Raw genomic sequence first — 19,183 nt, 5'->3', positions numbered from 1 at the left:
TTGAAAGTCTTAATGAATACTGTCACCTGAAAATATAGTATGAAAATGACTTCAAATGTTCGGAGACACCCTCCATTTTTCTATCCTCCTGGGACACTCTTAGTCTGGTCAACATTTATTGTTTTTCTGCCCATATTTATTGAGAGCTTACTATGCTCCAGACACTTTTCAAGGCTCTGGGATACAGCAGTAAATACAAAGGTAAAAAAATATATATATCCTTCTTGAGATGACACTAAAAAAGTGCATTTATATTTCATGGAAACTATCCTTGAATTCAGCAGCAGCCGCATGAACTCCTTCTCTGCCCCTTGTCCTGAAACTCCTGCATGTTTCAATAGACAAGATCAAAAACCACATCCATTAAGATCAGCATCAACACAGATCTAGTGTTGCTGTGAAATCAGCTTAGAACTTGCAGACCTTGGAAAAGGGTCGTGAGGTTGTTTATATGCCTTGTCTCCGCGAACGGCAAGTTCGCGGCCTTGACATGGCTGGAGTATGTGTGCTGCTGGCTTATTTCTTTGTGCCCCCACATGTCTGCGCACGGAAGGAAAAGTTCTCAGACACGGAGACTGAGTGGGCGTGCGGGGCTGCCTCTGTGAGAGAGAGAGAGAGAGAGAGCAGCAGCAGCAGCAGCCGTGGCCCGCACATAGCCTTTATTTCATCTTTCATTAGATGTGAGCATCAAAGAATATCAGAGCAAAGAAAGAGCACAAAGGATCTTTAGACATGAGCCAGACATACGTCTGGTGGCGACGTGAAGGCACAAAGGAGCGCGTGTGGTTTCCAGGAATGTCAGCGAGTTACAGCAGGTGGTGTTGTATCTAAACTGTCCTCTGCGGGACTGTGGGGCTCTGTATCTCACGCGTTCAACCGCCTGGAGACCAGAACAGTGCTGACATTTCGGCCGGTACCCCATCCCCCTCCAGGACTTACAATACACGCTCTAGAAATACCGCCACACTCCCCCAGGCAGCAGGAGGAGCCTGAGCCAGTAGCAAAAGATGTGATGAAGTCCTTGAAGCTGTTCCAAATACATATCACGTTCCAGTACATGCTAGGTGTCAAGGCACCCATGGTACAAAAGTAAGAGTAAATTGCAGAGGTGTGTGAGCCAGCCAGACACTTGTCATGGAAAGGAGAGAGTGGCTCTTTTTAGATGACAGTCTAGGAAAGAAAGACCATGGAGGTTTTAATGAATTCGGTGGAAGCAACTTCCAAAATGGAGGCAACTTGAACTTCAGATGCTGCAGTGAGAAAGATGAATTTTGGAAGACCAGACAGCCTCCACCCAGGCCGGGACCAAGAGCACCCGTAATATCCTAGCGATAATCCCCACATCCCTGAAAGTGTAACAGTTTGTAAAATGTACGAAGGAGAAAATACAGTGCCTTATTTCAGTACTCCAATTTATTTAGAAACTAAGAACGGATTGAAAAGGAGGATGAAATGTGTGTAAAATACTGAATTTCAAATAGTTAAGATACACTTTATACCCACATCACCTACCAATCCTTTTTACATTGGGCTACTGCAAAAATACTTAAGAGTTAAGATAACTAACAAAGCGCTTGATGTCCCTATTCAAATTGTTTGCTTTTTGTATACAATAATATCAGGACTTCTTAAATGATGGCATTTTCCCTTTATGTACCAGGGGTTCCTTTGTGTGTTCATGTTAGAAACAGTTTCTCTACTGCTCTTATCGTTTATTATAAAATTTCAGTATTTAATATAAATCAGTTAAAGCAGTTCTGTTCAAGTGAGACCTATAGCTCAAGACATTTCTGAAAAAAACCATTAAATATAACTAGTTTCTGTGTAGGCTGGAAGGTTGAGTTTCTATTGAAACTAGTTCTTATTGAAATAAGTTCTTACTTATTTTTTATGTGCATCTAAACATTTTCAATGTTATTTACCAGTGTTGCATCCACACGACTCCTGAAACAGAATGCTAAGGGCACCAATGACAGTCACAGCAAAGTTTGTTGCTACGAGAGGCAAGGCCGACCGATCGGGACCGACACTTTTGATCAGAGTGCAGCCTCGAACAGCCGGGGTACAGAATTTTTATAGCCGACCACATCGTCTTATCATCACCTGGGAACAGAACAAAGAAATAGTTCCCAGATGAGGTGGAAACAGTTCCCGGATGGGGTGATTATTTTAGACCTTCTGCCATTAAGCCGCAACGAGTTGATCTCCTTGACCCTGCCTCTGGCCCACTTTTCTTTGAACTTTTGTTCCCTTAATTGGTGAAGCCTAATTTACAAGCGTATGAAGTGTAATTTACAAGAGTAAAGCAAGGCTGTTATCTCTTAACCTTCAGTGTCAGCACAAAGCTGTTATCTCTCAAGCTCTAGCTTAGCCCTACACTACAATTTAACCCTTACACGAGTTGTAAATATATTAGTGCCTTTGGTGCCTATTATATGCAAAAATGCAGTGAGGGAAGTTTACTAATGCAATTGGCTTGGTCCCTCTGCAGTATAGTTTGAGAGAGAGAGAAACACATAGGATAAAAAAAAAGAGAAACATGTAGGATAGAATATCGTGATAGTGGATTGTTATTTAGTCTACCATATTAAAAAACATGTTTTCTCCCACACATGTAATCGTCCTCTGAGGGTGTGCTATTTCTAACCTCTGCTACAGTTTCTTGCATGCTGGATTTATTGCTTGGTTACTTTCTCGAATGATGGAATAACATACGATATCTTCGCAGTATTTTATCTGTTTAAATTGATAGAATACCAAAAAGTAAATGAATCAACTTGGCAGTCACCATTAGGAGTTAAAAACTATAAGTCTTAGGATTCATTCACATCCTCAGGGATATGACAAATCAAATTGAGGTGAAAGTGCAGAGATCAACCAACTGCAACATGGTATTTCACAAGCTCGAAAGGAGACAGACACGAAGATATATCCAAAAGCAAAAAGACCTTAGGGGAATGACATCCATCCTATCATACATAAAAATGTTCTAAAGGATAACATCACATGCTCTTTATTATGAAAAAATAAAGGAATGTACGTCTGGGAAACTGAGCACAAGATGAATTGGTCTGAGTCCCCGAATCACACACTTGAGCACCTCATGTCTGTCTGTGTCTCTAAACCAATCACATCTTCCTGGACCACAGATGCTTGCTAATGAGAAAGGCGTTTTGAAGGTGTTTCCTGGAGAAGGTTGAGGGACGCAGTGAGTATCTCGTCTAAAAATCAACCCAGACTTTCGAGATTCAACCACGGGCTGGCTTGCTCTTGTCCTTTTAGCAAGTGTCTTTCTTCCTCCACGATTTAGGCGAGCAGAGAATGACTCGGAGAGAAATTGGCTCCGCTGTTCCCTCGTCTCTCCTGATGTTGACCACACTACACAGTGGAAGTAAGGTTCGCACACAAGACAAAGCCTCCCTAATCCAGTCATCCCCCACTTTCTGGTCGTACAGGAAGACAACCAGCACCTAATTCCACCTGTGTCGAGAAAGCGGTTACGTTTATCTCAATACGAAGAGAGAGAGAGGAGGTGGAATTTCCTGACTAGTCTATGTCAGGTATGGGCTGTTATTTACATTTACGAATGGTCGATTACACCCTCCCTATGGATTTACAGGCGGGAGCTACCAGGGAGCAGGGCTGGGACTCCCTGTAGTTCTGGCATATCAGATTTGTCTTCTCCCTCTCCGGCAACACCAGACTCTGGACTCTGCTGGTTTTAAGCCTCAACCCTCAGTTTCCCAGTTCCCTCATGTCACTCTTTTCCATTTTATTTGCACTTCCCGCCCCCAGGAAGTGCCGCAAAATTGTCACCTGATCTTCCTCTTTGCAGGACCAGGCCTGGAGGTCGCCTTCACTGATCTTTTGGGGCTTTTCCTTTCCGCCTGTCCTCTTCCAGCTAAGGGCTTTCTGCACCACCACCCCCTGCCCTCCCCACCCCCACCCCTGCCTGGATGTCGCCGGCGGGGCCAGCAGCCGGGGCCCAGCGACTCTGCTCCCAACCACGGGCTGAGGAATTATTTCTAGAAGTTTGTGGGATTGTATTATAGATCCGTGTGTTTAACTGGCGCGTGTCACAGCGCACTCCCCCAGCGTTGTCCCAAGGATAGAAACGATCTCAAGGATTTGTCCAGCTCCAGTTTCTTGGAATGAGAACATATGCCTTTTCCCGGGTAATGTTTAGTATCCGTTTTTCGGAAAGAAAGGGATCGCTATCAACTTTAAAGAGGAAAAAGGAGGGTGAGAGTAAGAAGACGTCTATCCAATACTGCTTGGAGGGAAAGTGTAAGAAAATAATACGCCAGTAAAGTTCTCATGTGTTTTGATATTCGTATATAATTTCTTTCTTAATTTTTTCCAAGTTTCTACTTAAATTGCAGTTAGCATGCCAGGTGTGGAATTTAAGAAGCGTGGTGTATTTTTAATGCCTCCCATGTGCCACAGCAGACTGCCACTCTCCGCGAATACGGAACATAGTTGCACGTGGGATAAACGGCCACCGCTGAGCGACAAAGGGAAGAGAACCGCCAGCGCCTGAGCGCCAGCATTTCGCCAAGTGATTCACTTCCGGAAAGCCTTGGGTCGGCTCGGCTGAGAGGCACCATTGTCCCCCGTGTGGCAGAGTCCAAGCTGAACCCACCTTCCATACCAAGCAGTTGTGAAGACTCCGGGAAGCGCGACCGTCTGGCTGCCTACTGCAACGGTCCAGTGGCTGAGGAAGTTTTTATTCCTGGTGCAGCGTATCGACACTGCTGTGCACCTTTCGGGAGAAAGTAAGAAAACGTGATCAAGATCCTGAGAATTCGTTTGGATGCGCTTTTGTTGGGCAAACATTCTCGAGAACCACATTGGTCAGACCAAACAGTGACATCACCCTCAAATTACATACAAAGGAGACTGCTCTCGCTGTGGGCTCCGTGGCTTAGCTGGTCAAAGCGCCTGTCTAGTAAACAGGAGATCCTGGGTTCGACTCCCAGCGGGGCCTTTCCACACGAGCTTTTGTGATTTAGTAGCTGAGAAGTGGAGAGAATTTGAATTCACATCCCTGAAGCACCAGAGGTGGAAGGGACAGCATTAGGGGAAGACTCTTCTTTAAAAACAAAAACACACTTCTCCCAACAGGACAGTGATAGAAATGCCGAAATATCTGTGCTGAGAGCTGAGAAACTCAGATCTTGTTCTATGACTATGACCTGGGCACTGGGATTGCCTAGGAAAAGTGGGGTTTGCCCCTTGGTCTTCTTTTGCCATTTTAGACCAAACCTCAGACACTCACCACTTAGGTTATACATGACCTCTGTGACTGTCTTCGTCATTTTCGCCCCCTAGAATCTTTCCCAACTAGGACGTTGTAAACAGCTGTTTTTCTTGACTGGCTCCTTGAATGGCCATTTCCCCCTCCCCCATCCCCAATTTTGCATCAGATCGCTCTTTGGCCCACCGAATAGTGAATCGTGTCTTGGACCAGAGCCATGCTTCTCAAACCTTGGCGAGGACGTGAATTACCTGGCGTTCCATTAAAATGAAAGATTTAATTCACCGCATCTTGGATGGGGCTTGAAATCCAGCATTCATACAAGTCTCGGGTGACTGATGTCTATGCCACTGTTACAAGGACCCTATTTGGTTTAGAAAGGCTAGTGACTTAGTGATCTAGCTTCACTGGTTGTGGCTTTTGCCCCCCCCCCCCCAAGGTAAAATTGCTATATAATACCAGATAACTTTCAAGTGAACATTATAATTAGACATCTGTTTGTACTACAAAGTGATCACGGCCAAAATTCTAGTTCCCTTTCATTACCATACAACTGACCCTCTTCTTCCATTCTGCCTGCTCTCGAATCCCCTTACCCCCTGGTAACCACGAGCCTGCTCTCTGCCTCTATGAGTTTGTTTTTATATTGTTTTGTTTGTTCATTCGTGTTGTTTCTTAGACTCTCACATATGCGCGAGATCATACAGTATTCGTCTTTCTCCGACTTCTTTCCCCATAAGTGTAATATCCTTGAGGTCCATCCATGTTGTCAAAAATGGCAAGATTTCATTCTCCTCTATGGTTGAATACTGTTCCACTGTATATATACCACATTTTCCCCATCCATTCACCTATTGACGAACGCTCAGGTTGTTTCTGTGTCTTGCTTATTGTAAATCATGCTGCAACAGGGGCGCCTGGGTGGCTCAGTCGGTTAAGCGTCTCACAGTCCACGTTCTCTCTGACACTTGTTATTTCTTGCCTTTTTGATAACAATTCTTCTGACGGGTGTGAGGTGATATCTCATTTGCTTTTAATTTGCGTTTCCAGTAGTCATGTTGAACATCTTTTCACGTACCTGTTGGCCATCCGTATAACTTCTTTACAAAAATATCTATTCAGATCACCTGCCCATCTTTTAATCAGGTCGTTTTCTTATTGTTGAGTTGTGTGAGTTCTTTATATGTTTGGGGTATTAACGCTTTATCAAATAGATGATTTACACATATCTTCTTCCATTCAGGAAGTTGTCTTCATTTGAACGGATGGTTTCCTTCGCAGTGCAAAAGCTTTTTGGTTGGATGTAGTCCCATTTGTTTATTTTTGCTTGATTCCCTTGCGTGTGGAGTTGGATCCACAGACACACAGCTAAGACTGATGTCAAGGAACCTACTGCCTGTGTTTTCTTCCAGAATTTTGTGGCTTGAGGTCCTACATTCAAGTCTTTAACCCACGTTGAGTTCATTCTTGTGTGTGGTATAAATAATGCTCTACCCGCATTCTTTTGCACGAGGCTGTCCAGTTTTCCCAGCACCTCAGTCGTTGTGGTTTTGAGTTCTGTTTTTTTTATATGTTTATAACTATTTTCCACACCCATTAGTAAACCTGGAGTTGTCTACTCATTTGCCTTTCATCCAATCCAGTTCAAAAGAAATGAAAGAAAGGAACGAGGGAAAAACTCTAATATAAATTAGTGTAAATCAGTTAACGTTGTAACTGTTTTCTCCTTCGAATGTGTTAAGGGACTGTGGAATATACCAGAAATTTTGGAAGGAGGAGTAATATGATTGTATCTGAAAGAGGAGAGGATAAAAAAGAATGGCAAAGCACACAAGATTCCTTTTTTTAAAAAAAAGCTGGAGGCAACTGCTTTTTAAAAATGCTTTTTAAGGAATCTACTCCTGAAATCAGTGTTGCACTATATGCTAACTAATTTGGATGTAAATTAAAAAAATAAAATAAAAAAGTGCTTTTAAATCTGAAAACTCTTGGTGCACTTACTAGTTAGATAACTCTAAAAAAAATAATACAGCTGGAAAAAAAACTTTAAACCCCAAGACTTGAGATTTTCTTGTTTATCTGCTCTATTTCTTCTACATTCTAAAAAACACTTTTAAAGCTTTTGTCATACTCCATAAGTGCCATGCTCCCCACTCTTGGTGATGTGCACAACGTTTCTCAAACAATCAGTTTCATTTCCTTCCTTTCTTGCTTCTCCCCCTAAAGGTCTAACGGGCTGATGTCTCCTTTTGTGAGCCATTTGGAAGGAATGTTATGTCTCAGAAGACTTATTTTGTAGATCTCTTGTAGTGGAATACTGACTTCTGTTAGAAATAAAAATAATAAACAGTGCTATGAAACTCTGCTGGGAGAGGTGAGTATTTAAATATAATAAAGGAGAATGTTTGTTCTCTACAATTCGATCCCAAATGAGACCTGGAAATTCATCAATATGTCATATCTTTAACTGAAATCCTATCTCTACCAACTCAAGTTAATGAGTGCTCATTACTCCTAGGTCCCATGGCATGTGCCCTGGCCCGGGACCTACCATGCTGCCCCTAATGCCGATCCCTCCTCCCCACCCCCAGGCCTCACTTCACCTCTGCTCCACCAATGTATTTCTTTTCATCTATCAAGTCTCAGATCGGTGATCACTTCTTCCGACAGTCTTTCCTAATCATTAGGAGTTGCAAAATTGTCTCATTTGTATGCATCTGTGAAAAAGCATGAGCATTTATCTCTGTAGTTTTATTTGGCAATTTTAAAAATAAATGGGGGGGGGCAGGGGGGCTCAGTCCCTTTAGCTTCCAACTTTGGCTCAGGCCATGATCTTGGAGTTGGTGACCTTGAGGCCTGCATCCAGCTCTGTGCTGACAGCTGGGGGCCTGGAGCCTGCTTCCGATTCTGTGTCTCCCTCTCTCTCTGCCCCTCTCCCCCCTTCTTTCTCTGTCTCTGTCTCTCTTTTTCTGTCTCAAAAATAAACACTAAAAAATAAAATAACTTATTTTGTGCAATCATATTATAATAATCAGTGCACATGCCCTTTGCTTCCCCAGGCTTGTCCGATTTTTCAGGACACCTGGTACCTCCAGAGCCTAGGTCAGGATTGGGCACCTTGTGGGCTGCTCATTAATTCCTTTAAAATAAATATCTAATCAACTTATTTTTCAAAAAAATGAACCAGAAGTTATGCTGTCCACTCGATGTCAGAAGAAAAAGTAAGACTGAAGATCCTGCCCTCTAGGAAATACTGCCTCGCTTCTGTTTCCGACAGCATTGAGACCCGTCCGAGTTTGAGTTACGGGAGGGGTTTTCCAGCTTTGCCGTCTCTGACCGATGCAGTCACAGCGCGGTCCTGCCGCGAATTTCTCACGATGGGTTTGAAGACAGATCATTTTGCAGTGAGCACCTTCTAGTCCCAGACAAATGCTGGGAAGGGAGAAAGAGTGACGGACGTCAGGGTACACGAGGAGGAAAACAAACTCCCTCGGCAGACTGACACGGTCCCTGAGCACTGGCACCCAGAGCGGAAGCGGGGACACGAAGTCCAGTCACAGGGACGCCCAAAGGGCTCCCTTTGTCACCCCGCCCAGCAGTAAACTGGGACGGTCCCCCACCCGCGCTAGGCGGAGTTTCCAGCATGGCCCGGCAGGTCTGGGGGTCCCCAGCTTTTCCAGGTCAGAAGAGATGCGGACCCCAAGCACCCCCCCCCCCCTCCCGGGAACCCCTGCCTGCAGCCTAGGAAGGAATTTGGACTCTGGGTTTCAGTTATGCGTGGTTACGAGTTAGGGAGTTTACTGTATTGTTATTTTAACAACAAAAAGTGTAAGAGAAAGAGAGTCATCGTGAGTGACGATACGTATAAAGAAAAATCATTCAAAGTTACCGGGTTTGGGGGCACCCAGAAAATGGGTGTACGTTCCATAGGACATTCTAGAAGGATTTTAGAAACAGCTCCGGCAGGCCGGTTTCCGTAGTGTAGTGGTTATCACGTTCGCCTAACACGCGAAAGGTCCCCGGTTCGAAACCGGGCGGAAACAGCCGCCCGCTCGCTTTTTTCGCACTTTGCCCAGTGCTCCCAGTGCCTGAGACCCTGCGCCCTGCCCGGGACCCCACACGAACACACACCTTTGCCACCTGCCCCAACGCCACCAGCGCGGACCCTTGCGTCCCCAAAGGCTTTCTGACAACAGGAGACCTCCTGCCCCCCTAGCCCCCCCCCGCTTCCCTTCAACATCACATCCCTCTCCCACGGGCTGCACCCCAAGACCTCTCAGGTCCCCGCGGATAAGCCGTCCCCAACCCCGTAGTGGGCACCCTCCGCGCGGGGCCCACGCCTCCTCTGTCTTCACGCAGCCTTTTCACGAAAACCTGCTCTGGTTTTACCAACAGCATCACCTTCCTGTGACGCTAAGTGCTGCGTCCTGTCCGGGAATCGCCTGCCTTCCTCGAGGGCACCAGGAGTTCCCCGCACGACCTTGCGTCCACCTACTGCTTCCGCCTGGGCCGCGGGCACAGGGCTGACCCGGGGACAGGCAGGGGCCGGTGCGCAGAAGTGACCCGCAGAAGTAAATGTGACCACGGGGAAACCATCGGGAACCAAGGGCGATGCTCCCCGGACGCCGTCCATTTCCCACATCGTGTCCTCGCCGGACGCTGTCCCTGCACCTGGCGTCCGGGCTCTGTGTGCGGAGCAGAGGGCACCGGAGCGGATCCGGGTGCTGGGTGGCGCTGGGAAGCATTGCGTAAAGCGAGAAAAAGCGGGTCGACGGCTGTTTCCGCCCGGTTTCGAACCGGGGACCTTTCGCGTGTTAGGCGAACGTGATAACCACTACACTACGGAAACCACGCCGCACCCCGCTCGCCTCTTCCCGGATGGAGACTAGCCGGTCTCTGGGTCTCCCGGCTTTGTTCCCACCGGAGGCCTCTTTCCTTCCGGGAAATAGCAACCTTATTCCGCCTCTCTCTTGACTAAAAGCAAGAACCTTCGAGGCAGTGACTCGCTCCAAGGAAACACCGTCTAGGGGAAGAACGCCTTTCCAGATGCAGGACAGAAAGTGTAGGCCGCCTCGGGGTCTGGCGGGTGTCAGAAAATTCCTCCATGGGGTGGGGTGGGGGGGGATCCTGTTTACGTTTACCTGACCTCAGAGGGCTCCGTGACCTGCATCTCCCGGGTGCCAGACACGGGTCCTGGCTGGGATACTGACCCGGATCCGGTGGACTGACTGTGGAAGGGGCCCGTTGCGTGCGGGCCCCGCTTGACCCACAGAAGCTGAGGCCCGAGAGGGGGGTGTGCCCACCTGCGTGCCGGGCGGAGTGGGGACGGCCGTGGGGACCAGACCGTGGGACGTTGCCTGGCGGGGCTCGGTGCCCACGACGCCACTGGCCCGGCGCGGCGGGGACATGTCACGGGCTCCTGCTACGCACTGGGCGCGCTCGGGTCCCATACCCGCCGCCGTCGCTAATCCAACAGCGGGAGGGCCGCGCTCACAAACTGCGCCCGCCACGCCTCAGGGGACTGCCAGTGACCTTTGGGAGGGGGACCGGAGCCCCATCTCCGCGGCTCAGCAGGGCCCAGAGCTGGAAGGGGACGCGCCCCCTCACACCTGTGCCTACCAAACGCCCTCTCATTGTGACGGTCCTGGCGTTTCCCTAGGGACCGCGGGTCGTTTTACTGTGGGTAGTGGCTATCCAGTGTCCCCGCTATTCGCTGCGAAGGCTACCCTTCCCCTCGTCGACTCGCCTGGCACCGTTGTTGACAATCAGCTGGCGATGCGTGCCCGGTGTTGTTCTAGACTCTCGGTTACGTTCTGTGGGTTTGCACACCTCTCCTTTTGCCAGGACCTCAGTCTCGGTTTCCGTGTCGTGACAGACAGTCTCCCGTCAAGAAGAGAAATCCTCCAAGTCGGGTCCTCTTTTTGCAAAATGACGTTTCCTTCTGGCGTCTTTTGCGTTTCCAGGCGGATTTGAAAGACTGGCGTTTCCATGTCGGCGGGGCAGGGGGAAGACGCTTCCCCGGGATTCTGAGCGGGATTGTTGTCATTTCACCCGGATGCTGGTCCCTGAGCGCAGGACGCTTCCCCGTGTGCGCCGATCCGCCCTGATCCCCCCTCTTCCCCGCGGTGTGCTGCCCGCTCCGCGTGTGCGCAGAGCACTTTCGCCGCCCGAGGAGAGCACAGCCTTCCAGAAGGTCCCTGAGGAGCGAAAAGGCGCCTGTCCCCTGCGAGTAGGAGCGGCGTCCTCCGGGCCCTGCGGAGACCTGCTGTGCTCTGATCGCAGAGCTTCGGGAAGCCTTGCGTTTGCCGCAGGTGTTTTCCCGAAAAGAGGGAAACGGGACGCCCCGCCCCTTCCCAGCCCGGTTTCTGTGCGTCTTTTCGGGTGGGACGTTAGGATTTGGGGAAGACGAGATTTGCTAGTGGGTGCGGATCACGTGTGCCGGAAGGGGACTTTTTCTTTCAGTGTTTCTGTTGTGGAAAATCGAGTGGAATGAGAAAACTATGAAAACGTGGTTTTCCAGGGAGAGCTACCGCAGGAGCAGAGGCGGAAAGATTGAGGGACAGACGCGGGGGTGCGGGTGTGGCCGGTTAGCTCAGTTGGTTAGAGCGTGGTGCTAATAACGCCAAGGTCGCGGGTTCGATCCCCGTACGGGCCAGTGGTTCCTTTTACCTCCTAACCCCCCCGAGTTCACGGTTACCTGTGCTCCCCCAAGTCTTACACTTGGAGGTGTGAAGGATCACTGTCAACCACATTTCCCCGCTGGTCGGTTCCTAGAGCATAAAACGATCACAGGGTCAGGGTCATGAGCTCACCCACGACCTTGGGCGGGGGATTCATTATTAAAGAAGAAGAAATCAGTTGGATTTATTATAACTTAAAAAAAACAACGGTGTTTGTTATTACTAGCGGAACTTATTTTGTCCATGGTATATTCATTCTGTCATTTTACAATTAATTCCTTTGCCCAAAACCTTGCCCTTTGCCCATCTTCAGCCTTTACAACAATTTGCAGCCGGGAAGTAGCGTTTCCAACTCTTTTTATGGAATTTCCAAGATACTCAATGTTTTCCCCCCACACTTACTTGCTCCAAAGTATTTGATTTCCCCAATATTCGTTGAAGCTGATTTCTAGAGTCTGTAAGACAGCACTAAGCGATCCTGGGACATGTGTGGACATCTTTGCTGTCATCACGACTGGCTGGCCCTTCTGGCATTGAGGAAGTGAGCCCACGGGTGCCACGCATCCCGAAATCTGCTGGAGAGCCCGCAGATCGTCCTAAGCTCCGCTAGACTTGCAAATGTCCTTCTAGACTTTCTGTAAGTAAAAATGCTTTCCTTCCCTGAGCCTAAAACGAACTCTCTGTGCATGTAAATGCAAACATTTTCCCTGCTTTCGGTGTATTCCAGATTTTTAAAGTGAGGGTCCATTGACTTTTGTTTCACCTGCTGAGACGTGCTTATGTTAGAAAAGCGTGTCACTGAGAGCAGTTCACTTGGTTTTGGGTCACGAGTGAAACCTGCCTGTGTCATGGTACTGAGTCTAGGTCCAAGTGTCCCCAGCGCACGTATCGGCACCGGGTGTAAAGTCCGTGTTCCACGGCTGTTTATTGAATGAATGAGTCCTCACTACACAGGCTGCCGCCCACGCTTTCCTTCTGCCATCTGATAGGTGCAAAGAAAGGGATGCTCAGGAGTGTTTCATTATTTACAGTTCTCTAATGAGTCCGTCTAAGTCTCTTGGCATACGTATAGGACATTTGAATTTTCTTTTCTGTGCACCGTGTGTTGATAGCCACACACAGGGGTATTCGTCTTTTTCTTACCGATTTGCAGGCTCTCGTTAAATATGAGGACCATTGTCATTTGTCTATGATGTGAAACAAAAACACCCTAATTTGTCATTTGCCTTTTGACTCCCCTTGTGACTGATTCTGTCTTGCACAAAAATGCTCATGTTTGTAGTTACAATGCTCAGATTTGAGGTTTTAGTTTCCGCGTTTCCACTTTACCACCGTAACAACTTTTCCCGATGTGTTCTTGTGGAAAGTTCACGTTTCCGTATTTACATTTAAATCTGTGACCCGCCGTGGTAAATGTGCCTATTTAACAGGAGCTGTATGATTCCTGTGCAGGGATCCCCTTGGCATGCAAGGGGATGCAAGGGGAATGCAAGAAAAAAGTAGAGAAGAGAAAGTTTGGGAACAGGAGGGTCCCCTGGGCTGATGGCCCAAGTGACGGCTTTATTGTTGCTGTACACAATCTTTTATATCCAGACTCTTATGGGTCAGGCCGTTCTAAGAATAAACAGGTTTCACATGATCGCTGCCAACCAAAACATTTAGTTCTGTGTTTCTTGTGCATTTTCTAGACGGGTCACAAGACCTTGTTAAGATTGCTAGCAAAACACAGTTCCCATGTTTGTTTCTATCTGACTCGGGGTAGAAAAAGGGAGGTACCATTACTGGCAACACCTGCAGACCACGGGCTTCAGGAATGAACTCTCTCAGCCTTGACAAGGCTTTCGTATGTCCTTGAGAGTGGGGGAATGGGAGGGGGAACCACCGGGTTGGCTAAGTCAACAGGGAACGTTGCTCGACCCGGTCTCAGCCTGGCGCCGGGGCCCGGCCCCCCCACACCCACCATTGCTTCTCCCACTGATATGAAATGCTGTCCTATGTGGAAATCCTTGCTCGTTTCCACATTTAAGTAGCAGTGATCTGGTTCCTTTGAGAGTAAAGGAGCATGGAACCTGGATCCCTACAAATATGAGTTTGAATTCTGTGGTTTTCCCTTTGTCTCCCAAGGTTCTCCTTTCTGAAAGGGAGACACTCCCTAACTCAGACCCCTGCACGAACAGTAACTATCAGCTGGTTTGCAGGCATGAATCCCTTTCCCTGTGGCAGAAAGTACTGCTTTCCTTTAGAAACTCTCTTTATTTGCCAAGTTTCCTGTCCTCATCCAGTAGCATCGTCCTGCTTCTTTAATATTTTAATCGTTCATTCCTGATATGTCTAACTACATGGAATTTCACCTCAGCAGTGCACATATGAAGCAAATGCTTGACTTTAAGTCTTTTCAATGAAAGCAACAGATTTTCACCAGTGAAGCTTCTGTGGCATCCCGGGCCCAGGGTGTCTCTTGTTCCCTCAACAGATTCCAAGTCTGAGATTTTTCTCAGGTTCAGAAACAGGAGAAAGTTTGTGATTGTTACCGGTGTAACCACCCTCAGTATCTGGCTTATCATCGCGTTTCCTTTGCGGACACAACCTGAGATGAACTGTGCCCACAAGTCTCTGTGAGGCAGGTGCTTGGCTGGGGCCCTGCCTTTGCTGCTTATCGTATTTCGTGTCACCAGGAGGCTTCAGGCAGTGAAACTCTGTTAGTGGCTTCTGTTGCTGTGATGTCCTCTCATCCCCGTTGTTGGCAGAGTCTAGTTTCTCTGACCCTCAGCCCCCCCCCCCCGCAGAGAAGAGCTAACAGAGAGAAATTCGATGTAGCTTTTTATGTGCTGCTCTAAAAAAAATTGCCTACGATGAGATCGTGAAGATTTCTCCCATTATTTTTTTAAAGTGTATCTATTTATTCTGAAAGGGAGACGATCCCAAGCAGGCTCCAGATGTCAGCACAGAGTCCCGTGGGGGGCTCGATCCCACAAACCATGAGAGTGTGACCTGAGTTGAAATCAAGAGTCGGACACTTAACCAACCGAGCCCCCCAGGCGCCCTCTCAGATTATTTTCATGGGAAAGTTCTCTCATTTTTCCTTTGGGATCACCGTGCACCCCTCAGTCCCACGGCCTGGGGTGAAAGCCCCCCATACTCAGCTCCCCTCCCGATCTGCAGGGTCAACCCGCCCTCTCCCCACCGCCCCCCCCCCCCCGCCCCCGGCCCCGCTCCCCAGCGCTGTCCCTGCAAACGCGGGGCTCTGGGAGCTCAGAGGTTAGCGATCCGTTCCCTGGATGTGGAAGCGCCCGGCCCGGCCCTCAGCCCAGTACAGACACTGGGATCCGTGCGTCGTGGTTTTTCTTCTCCATAAAAAAAAAAAAAAGTCTGTGACCAAACACACACACCAACAACCTGCCATGAGGCCGCGTCCCGGTCTCCTGTGTCACCGCGGGAAAGCTCACACGCGGCGTCGCGAGTCCCGCAGCGGAGCGGGTGCCGGGTCCCCGGCAGGGCCGGCGAGCAGCAGGTGCGGTGGCGGACACCTGCGGGCGCGCGTCCCGCTTCCCAAGGCCGTGTCCGCGTGTCCCGCGGCCTTCTGTCCGTCCCACGCCCGGAACCCCGCCTCAGCGCCCTCCCTTCCCCGGCCAGGACCGCGCGGTGCCTCAGGGGGCCGTCTGCGGAGCCGCCTCCTGCTGGTGGCCGCGCGTGGCCGCCCCGCCGGGAAGCAAGGGCCGCGGGCAGCGGGGGCGGCTCGGCAGGTGCGGCGGGTGCAGGGCGCGCGGACAGCAGCGGAACCGCAGGCGGACCGGGTCCCGGGGGCGCAGGTGCACCTGGAGGGGGGCTGGGGGGTGGGAGGGGCGAGAGGCAGGATGGAGGCGGAAGGTGCGCAGGGTCTCCGCACCCCGAGTCCGCTCCAGTCCCCCTGCTCCGCACACAGAGCCCGGACGCCAGGTGCAGGGACACCGTCCGGCGAGGACGATGTGGGAAATGGACGGCGTCCGGGAAGCATCGCCCTTGGTTCCCGACGGTTTCCCCGTGGTCACATTTGCTGCAGCGGGTCACTTCTGCGGGTCACTTCTGCGCACCGGCCCCTGCCTGTCCCCGGGTCAGCCCTGTGCCCGCGGCCCAGGCGGAAGCAGTAGGTGGACGCAAGGTCGTGCGGGGAACTCCTGGTGCCCTCGAGGAAGGCAGGCGATTCCCGGACAGGACGCAGCACTTAGCGTCACAGGAAGGTGATGCTGTTGGTAAAACCAGAGCAGGTTTTCGTGAAAAGGCTGCGTGAAGACAGAGGAGGCACGGGCCCCGCGCGGAGGGTGCCCACTACGGGGTTGGGGACGGCTTATCCGCAGGGACCTGAGAGCTCTTAGGGTGCCGCCCTTGGGAGAGGGATGTGATGTTGAAGGGAAGCGGGGGGGCTGGGGGGGCAGGAGGTCGCCTGTTGTCAGAAAGCCTTTGGGGACGCAAGGGTCCGCGCTGGTGGCGTTGGGACAGGTGGCAAAGGTGTGTGTTCGTGTGGGGTCCCGGGCAGGGCGCAGGGTCTCAGGCACTGGGAGCACTGGGCAAAGTGCGAAAAAAGCGAGCGGGCGGCTGTTTCCGCCCGGTTTCGAACCGGGGACCTTTCGCGTGTTAGGCGAACGTGATAACCACTACACTACGGAAACCACGCCGCACCCCGCTCGCATCCTCCCGGATGGAGACGAGCCGGTCTCTGGGTCTCCCGGCTTTGTTCCCACCGGAGGCCTCTTTCCTTCCGGGAAATAGCAACCTTATTCCGCCTCTCTCTTGACTAAAAGCAAGAACCTTCGAGGCAGTGACTCGCTCCAAGGAAACACCGTCTAGGGGAAGAACGCCTTTCCAGATGCAGGACAGAAAGTGTAGGCCGCCTCGGGGTCTGGCGGGTGTCGGAAAATTCCTCCATGGGGTGGGGTGGGGGGGGAATCCTGTTTACGTTTACCTGACCTCAGAGGGCTCCGTGACCTGCATCTCCCGGGTGCCAGACACGGGTCCTGGCTGGGATACTGACCCGGATCCGGTGGACTGACTGTGGAAGGGGCCCGTTGCGTGCGGGCCCCGCTTGACCCACAGAAGCTGAGGCCCGAGAGGGGGGTGTGCCCACCTGCGTGCCGGGCGGAGTGGGGACGGCCGTGGGGGCCAGACCGTGGGACGTTGCCTGGCGGGGCTCGGTGCCCACGACGCCACTGGCCCGGCGCGGCGGGGACATGTCACGGGCTCCTGCTACGCACTGGGCGCGCTCGGGTCCCATACCCGCCGCCGTCGCTAATCCAACAGCGGGAGGGCCGCGCTCACAAACTGCGCCCGCCACGCCTCAGGGGACTGCCAGTGACCTTTGGGAGGGGGACCGGAGCCCCATCTCCGCGGCTCAGCAGGGCCCAGAGCTGGAAGGGGACGCGCCCCCTCACACCTGTGCCTACCAAACGCCCTCTCATTGTGACGGTCCTGGCGTTTCCCTAGGGACCGCGGGTCGTTTTACTGTGGGTAGTGGCTATCCAGTGTCCCCGCTATTCGCTGCGAAGGCTACCCTTCCCCTCGTCGACTCGCCTGGCACCGTTGTTGACAATCAGCTGGCGATGCGTGCCCGGTATTATTCTAGTGCAACTGTCAACTGCAGCGAGACCTTTGGAGCTGAGCTGGCCAATTAGTTCAGCTGGTTAGAGCGCGGTGCTAATAACACCAAGGTCGCCTGACCACCTGAGTTCAATGCTACCTGCAAAGATTTGGTTCCGCTCTCCTAAGTTTTGCACTTGAAGGAGTTCTAAAGGATCACTGTTGCCAGGGTTCCCTGCTGGCTCAGTTAGCTCCTAGCGCCTATGACTATGCATGAGCTCAAGCCCCACCTTGGGCAGAGGCTTCGTTAAGGAAAAAAAAAAAAAAATCAAATGGATTTATTATAACTTTTTATTTTTATTTTTTAAATTTTTAAATGTTTATTTTTGAGAGAGAGAGAGAGAGAGAGAGAGCACAAGCAGGGGAGGGGCAGAGAGAGACACACAGAAACTGAAGCAGGCTCCAAGGCTCTGAGCTGTCAGCACAGAGCCTGACAAGGGGCTTGAACTCACAATCTGTGACATCATGACCTGAGTTGCCCTCACGAACTGTGACATCATGACCTGAGCCGAAGTCGGATGCTTAACTGACTGAGCCACCCAGGCACCCTGATTTATTGTAACTTTTTAAAAAACAATGGTGTTTGTTCCTTAGGTAATTGTGGAACCTATCTTGTTCATGGTACATTCATTCTATTATTTTACAATCAATTCTCTTGCCCAAAACCTTACCCTTTAACCTTTCCATCTTTAGCCTTTACAACGATTTTCAGCCTGGGAATAACCTTCCTAACTCCTTCTATGAAGTTTCCAAGATACTAATTTTATTCGTGCTTACTTGCTACAAAGCATTTCATTTCCCTCTTGTTCGTCGTAAGTGGTTTCTAGAATGTGTAAGACAGCACTAAGGGACATTGCGGAAATGTGGGCACATTTTGATTGTCATCACGACTGGCTGGCTTTTCTGGCATTTAGTAAGTGAGGCCAGGGGTGCTACCCATCCTGAAATCTACTGGAGAGCCCACAGATGTCCTAAGCTCCACTAGACTTGCAAATGTCCTTCTAGATTTTTTGTTGTTGTTTCTTTGTTTGTTTATTTGTAATTTAGATCCAAGGTAGTTGACATATACTGTAATAATGGTGTCAGGAGTAGAGTTGAGTGATTCATCACTTACATGTAAGACCCAGTGCTCATCCCAACAAGTGCCCTCCTCAGTGCCCGTCACCCTTCTAGCCCATCCCCCCACCTCCCACCAGAAACCCTCAGTTTGTTCTCTGTATTTAAGAGTCTCTTATGGTTTGCCTCCCTCTCTGTTTTTATTTCGTTTCCTTCCTTTCAGACTCTTTTGTAAGTAAAAATACTTTCCTTGCTTGAGCCTAGAACCGAACACTCTTCGCAGAGTGGAAACCCAGAAACTAAAAACCTGAAAGTGTTGATAATTATAACTACAAACATGACCATTCTTTTGCAAGGGAAATCAATCATAAGGCGAGTCGAAAGGCAAATGACAAATCAGAATGTTTGTGTTTCACATCAAAGACAAATGACGAATGGTCCTCATAATTAAGATCCTACAAATGGGTAAAGAAACAAACAAACAAACAAAACCCCCAAATACCCCTGTATGTGGCTATCAACACACAGTGGATAACACACAGTGCTGTCTTACAAATTCTAGAAATAACTTGCCATGAAA

General features: G+C 49.9%; 1 protein-coding gene and 5 non-coding genes across 6 annotated transcripts in view; 3 read left to right on the top strand and 3 right to left on the bottom strand.

Annotated features, from left to right (window-relative positions):
* Positions 1–19,183, bottom strand: part of LOC147580609 (histone H2B type 1-C/E/F/G/I) — a 505,297-nt gene that overhangs the window by 105,195 nt on the left and 380,919 nt on the right. The gene's annotated exons all lie outside the window — the stretch shown is intronic.
* Positions 4,914–4,987, top strand: TRNAT-AGU (transfer RNA threonine (anticodon AGU)). The gene has a single exon. It is a non-coding gene; the product is annotated as a tRNA-Thr (tRNA).
* On the top strand, positions 9,228–9,300 carry TRNAV-AAC (transfer RNA valine (anticodon AAC)). The gene has a single exon. It is a non-coding gene; the product is annotated as a tRNA-Val (tRNA).
* On the bottom strand, positions 10,034–10,106 carry TRNAV-AAC (transfer RNA valine (anticodon AAC)). Its single transcript has one exon. It is a non-coding gene; the product is annotated as a tRNA-Val (tRNA).
* On the top strand, positions 11,839–11,912 carry TRNAI-AAU (transfer RNA isoleucine (anticodon AAU)). Its single transcript has one exon. It is a non-coding gene; the product is annotated as a tRNA-Ile (tRNA).
* On the bottom strand, positions 16,511–16,583 carry TRNAV-AAC (transfer RNA valine (anticodon AAC)). The gene has a single exon. It is a non-coding gene; the product is annotated as a tRNA-Val (tRNA).

This window comes from Puma concolor, chromosome B2, assembly GCF_028749965.1.
Source record: "Puma concolor isolate L17-30 chromosome B2, mPumCon1.1.hap2, whole genome shotgun sequence".
NCBI classification, from domain to species: domain Eukaryota; kingdom Metazoa; phylum Chordata; class Mammalia; order Carnivora; family Felidae; genus Puma; species Puma concolor.
This window is presented reverse-complemented; position numbering and strand designations above follow the sequence as displayed.